We start from the raw sequence: 5,298 nt of genomic DNA on the forward strand, positions 1-5,298 counted from the left end.
TAAAACATCTATTTTAAAAAGTTACACATTCTATGGTTTTTATTTCTTGTGTTTTTATAAAGATGGTTTTGTCCTCAATACAAAAATGAGTTTTGTTTAAAGTACTGAAAGTAAAACTTCTAATTTTGCAGAATGGCCCATTTCAGAATAAGGGTTATATACTGTATATATACATATATTATAATATTGGATTACTTGAATATTGCTGCTAGTAAAACTAGCTAATTTTGTATTTATTTCTATATATTTTATACATGCTACTTTAAAGTAAATCATGATATAATATATTGATTATATTTTGTGTTGTTAATCTGGGTAGTAACTAAACAATGTAGAGTGAAAAGTACAATATTTGTGTCTGAAATGTAGCAGAGTAGAAGAAAATGGAAATACTCAAGTGAAGTACAAGTTAATTACAGCACTAAGAACCTGCTGAGAATGTTTGTTTTATGGATTTGGGACACACCTGAACAATGGTCGTCTATTTGTTATCAGTTCACTGTCATTTAAAATGTCGCTGAGTATTATTGTAAACGGATGATTATTTTGCTTTGAATGAAACAATCATCTATTATTTAATAAAACCAGAGAACATGGATTAAAGAAGTCTCCTTCGTGGTCCTCGAGAGAGATTTGGATAATCCCAAAAAAGAAAAAGCCCATAAACCCGTGCACCTCCAGAGCGTTCGCCTGGTACTTTGGCCTTCGTGGTATCTGTTACACAACCTGACCTTTGTGCCCTCCCCTCCTTTCCTTCTCTCCTTCTGACTCAGCTAAATCTGTTCAACGCTGCAGCACAGTTAACATTTAACACCTCGAAGACAAAACATGAAACGGACTCCACAGGAAAACTTCAAAGGGAGCTGCTGCATCAGCACCTCTACTGACAGGAAGTATTCAGATCCTTTTACCAAAGTAAAAGTACTAATAACACACTGTGACAATACTCCACCACAAGTACAAGTCATGCACTCGAAACCTTATTTAAGTGAAAGTATTATCAGCTAAATGTACTCAAAAGAATGAAAAGTAAAAGTACTTATTGTGCAGTAGTGTTTTACTATTATTTATGTTTCTGGATTAATATTACTGCTGCATTATTGTGCATGTTGCATGTTTTTAAACTAGTTTAATCTTCATCAATGCATCATATTCTATAAGATCATATGTTTGTAGCGTCGCTGTCCTGTGAGAACCACGTATCTCTAAAAAGAACAACTTTGTGACAAGAGGCTTTAAAGAGTTTATTTATTTAAGAAGTAAGATAAGGGAACTCTTCATCCTTCAGTTTATCACAAAAATTCAGCATCAACACATCTGGAGATACATGGCTTTCACTGGACATAAAGTTGTGTAAAGTGGAAATACTTTAGTTAAATACAAGTACCTTGAAGGTGCACTGATGTACAGTACTTAAGAGTAAATGTAGTTACATTCCACCACTGACAGGCAGCCAGAGGGGATGTTTGGATTGGACATTCTTCAGCTGAAACCGACTCTTTCTTTAATCTGCTGCTGGTTTGTCCCCAGGATTATTGCTGCCTTCTGTGCCGTCTGTGGGTAAAAACAAACAAACAAACAACTTGCAAGTACTCAGAAGTTTCTATAAAGATATCATAGTTGTAGCTTTCTTCTGTTCACTGTCAAACACTATGAAAAGATCTAGAACAATAAACCATTCAACCAAATACCTGCTAAACTCATGACACATCTAGCAAATGCTAGAATGCTAACATGCTACACTAAAATAGCAAAATATTTATGTCTGCCAAACATTTATATTTATTAATATCACTGTCAGTACTTGGATATATATATATATATATATATGTATTAACATAGTAATTAATTAGATAATTAGATGCATTGTGAGCATGTTAGCACACTGACATTAGCACTTAATGCTAATTAAAAGCAGAAATTCCATCATATATATCAAATGTTAGCCCACTAACATTTTTTTACATTGTTTTTTACTTGTATCATTATCAGTACTAGGATACATTAATACATATTATATTAAGATAGTAATAAATAGCAACGTCATTGTGAACATGTTAGCATGCTGACGTTAGCAAATGTTAGCATGCTAAACTAAGATGGTGAAAATAAACTAAATGTCTACTGTTAAGTCAGTTCGTGGCGAATACTTTAAGTAATAACATTGTGAGGATGCTAACATTTGCTAATGTAAGCTTAATGGTAAATATACCTCTTAAACTTTATTTTTTATTTGAGGACAGAGTATTATATCAGTCTCATTCCAAGGACACATAAATATATTAAAATTGTGATATATAGTCTTGTCATTGTGTCATGTTAGCATGCCGCCATTAGCATTTAGCTAGGTCAACTCCGCCAGCCCATTTGAATTTGGACAATAATAAATATATTGACAAAGAATACATTGCCAACACATAAAATATGTAATATCTGTAAAATAAAATATTCATTGCACTGATTAATTTAAAGTATTAATGGTATTTGAGGATGAAAAAAAAAGCACCGTTTTAGTATAATTTCCACATTAAAAGTCACTAAAACAGGATGACGTGAGGCTTGAAACCCATTTTATTATGACAAATGTACAAGATCAGATTCATATGAAATAACAGTAAAGTTAACAAAAAATGTAAGGAGCAGACAAAACACCAACAACCAGTCTACTAGCATCTATACACGGTGGACAGCGTGTCTTTCCTCCCAGATTCGTCATGAGGTAAATAGGAAACTTAACACTTCAGTCATTGGCACCGACTTCCTCCTTTAATCCCATCGCAGCCTTTTATTTATCTCGCTCCTCTCTTCTACGCAGGTCTCGCTACAGGTTATTTCATAACCGTGAGATACAGAATACGTTTTCTCGTCTGTGGAGAATTTAAAACAGGGTTACATACAGCACACGGACACCCACGTTCCTTTACTCTCGACTCAACCCACCAGAACACATACCTCTAATATTACATTTGTAGAATTGGGTTTTTCTTCTATATTCTGTCCAGCTAATCTAAAAGCTAAATATGTGTGTGTGTGTGTGTGTGTAGAAGCCAAAGTTGTGTGCACTGCAAAGCAGCACATATAGGTTTTTCTGACGTGGAAGTCTTGGCCGTCGCCGGGTTTTTATAACGGTATGATAAATAGTGGTTTATTTCCTCTGTGAAGACCATGCTGAGACTAATTTACAAAATATTTTACAAACAGGCTTGATTTCCTCGCTTGAATCAGATTCAGCTGTCCTAGATTATTTCCTCAGATAATCCTCTCTCTCTCCCTCTCTTCCCCCCCGAGCTTCTGTAACATGCCTTTAGTAGGTCAGTGCATGCTTACCGATGCAGTTTCACTGCAAAACGATGAGATTCTGCGGTGTCTACGTCTCAAGTCCTTCAGCTCTAACGCAATCAGGAGATCCTTAAAAACATGCCGAAGTTTTCTGGTTTTTGTTACAAAAAAACAACAGTTGTGCCAATATTACTTCCCCTACAAAAGAAAACTATTAAAAACTCATGCAATCCTAAAAGAATTGCCCAATATATATTTTTTCCCCAAGATTAAAAAAATGCCTCTAAATATATTACAGCCAAAAAACTACAGATATACACACAGACTGGTTCCAGCAGAGGTCAGTGAAGTCATTGGTTTGTTTGTTTTCCGTCCATTTTTCCCTCATTCAAAAAACTGCATCCGCACTATCGCTTTAAAAACAAGTTATTCCACTAAATTGGTTATTTTGCACAATCTTGATTTGAGGTCTTAAAAAGTTGTTGGTTTACTGCAACCGGACCCAAAGTTAACTCAAGATTATGAAAATAGAGAACGTGAATAGAAACACGGGAAGATCCCAGGGGGGAAAAGGGGGAGGGGGGGGAGACAAAGAGAAAAGTGTTTTTGGAGCTTAGTGTTAACTTAGTTAATAAAAGCGGTTTTGCAGGTTTTTGAACCCTTCTATGAAGGAAAGTACAAATAAAAAATAAGACACTTTACATTTGAGATATACAAAAAAAATAATACAATATTAAAAAATAAAAATCACAAAAGTTAACATAAACGTAATAACTGGAAACTAGACTAGAGCTCAAGATTAGGAGCGTTTGTTAACCCAAACAAACTCAACAGAGGGTTCACCACTGATACTGATGGCAGCGCACATAGTTAAAATAATTATATATGTATACAATATACAAAAGCTACTCTATCAGTCAACGAAACATGGGGGGGGCTGACAAAAGAAGGCTGGTCGACTAGTTCTTAGTCTAGAAAGTTATTCGACAAGAACAAAGAGTCATCTAAAGCTTTCACACATGATGTTTAAAGTCACAGAATAACAGAATAGCTTGATGCAATAGTTGGACATTTTGAGTTAGATACCGCTTTCATGTATTAAAAATTATCCGAGCGTTAAATATTAGGCTCTGGCTTGCAGTCGGGGTAGCTTAGCTTAGCACAAAGACTGGAAACGGGGGGGGGGGGGGGGGGGGGGAGAGAGACGACGACAGCTAGCCTCGGTTTGCTCAAAAGGTAACAAAACGCACCGACTGTCACCTCGAAAGCTCTTTGATTAACACATATCTCATCTGCTGTGTAAAAATGAGTGACAAAATAAAAATTGCTTAAAATACAGCACATTCCTGTTTTTATACATGTTGGACATAGCTAGCTACTGTTAGCATAGCATAGTCACGATAGCTAGGAGCAAACAACCTGGTTCTCTGGTCCTGTTTGACCAGTAGAAAGAAGCCCCCTTGTAGCTAAGCTAAGCTAACTGGCTGCTGCCTGGAGTCAAGTAAATGATCACTTTTCCCAAAATGTAAAACTATTCTTTTAAGGGATAAAACGTACCACCAAGGTTGTTCTTCAAATAGATGCCCCGAACTTTAAATCATTTATGGAATGACTTATTTTTAAAATATCTTTAAAATAGTCGTTTGGCATTCAAATAGGCTTCTTCTTTAACCACTTCCTACACTTTAAACTATTCCATTTTCCAAAAATAAAAAACGTGATTATGCGAGAGGAGGGAGGTGGTTTGGCAGTGGAGCTGGATGACGACGATGAGGAGGATGAACGGATTCTTAACAAACAAAAGAGCGTTGATTGTTTGGTGCCTTCGTTGTAGAACAATCCCACAGGGACAGACTGGTGGTCCAGGTCTTTGCTGAGACCCGAGGTCCAGATCAGATCACACACGTAAAAAGGACGATAAGGAGGTGTTGATGGGGGGGGATAATAAAGTTAAGCAATATAAAAATACAATACCACAAAAAAAGGAAACAGTACACCATTTTTTTTTTTTTTTTTTTT

The 5,298-nt window shown here is 35.8% G+C and overlaps 1 protein-coding gene across 2 annotated transcripts in view; it reads right to left on the minus strand.

The window, feature by feature from the left end:
* Positions 1 to 2,553: 2,553 nt before the first annotated feature.
* The window catches only part of LOC116398042 (remodeling and spacing factor 1-like), a 5,466-nt gene continuing 2,721 nt past the window's right edge, over positions 2,554 to 5,298 (minus strand). For both annotated transcript variants that reach the window (XM_031874036.1, XM_031874035.1), the window contains one exon: positions 2,554 to 5,298. This exon is cut by the window's right edge and continues 538 nt beyond it. The gene's annotated coding sequence lies outside the window, so the exon portion shown is untranslated.

The sequence above is a fragment of the Anarrhichthys ocellatus genome, unplaced genomic scaffold, assembly GCF_004355925.1.
Source record: "Anarrhichthys ocellatus isolate YVR2014 unplaced genomic scaffold, GSC_Weel_1.0 scaffold78, whole genome shotgun sequence".
Classification (NCBI taxonomy): Eukaryota; Metazoa; Chordata; class Actinopteri; order Perciformes; family Anarhichadidae; genus Anarrhichthys; species Anarrhichthys ocellatus.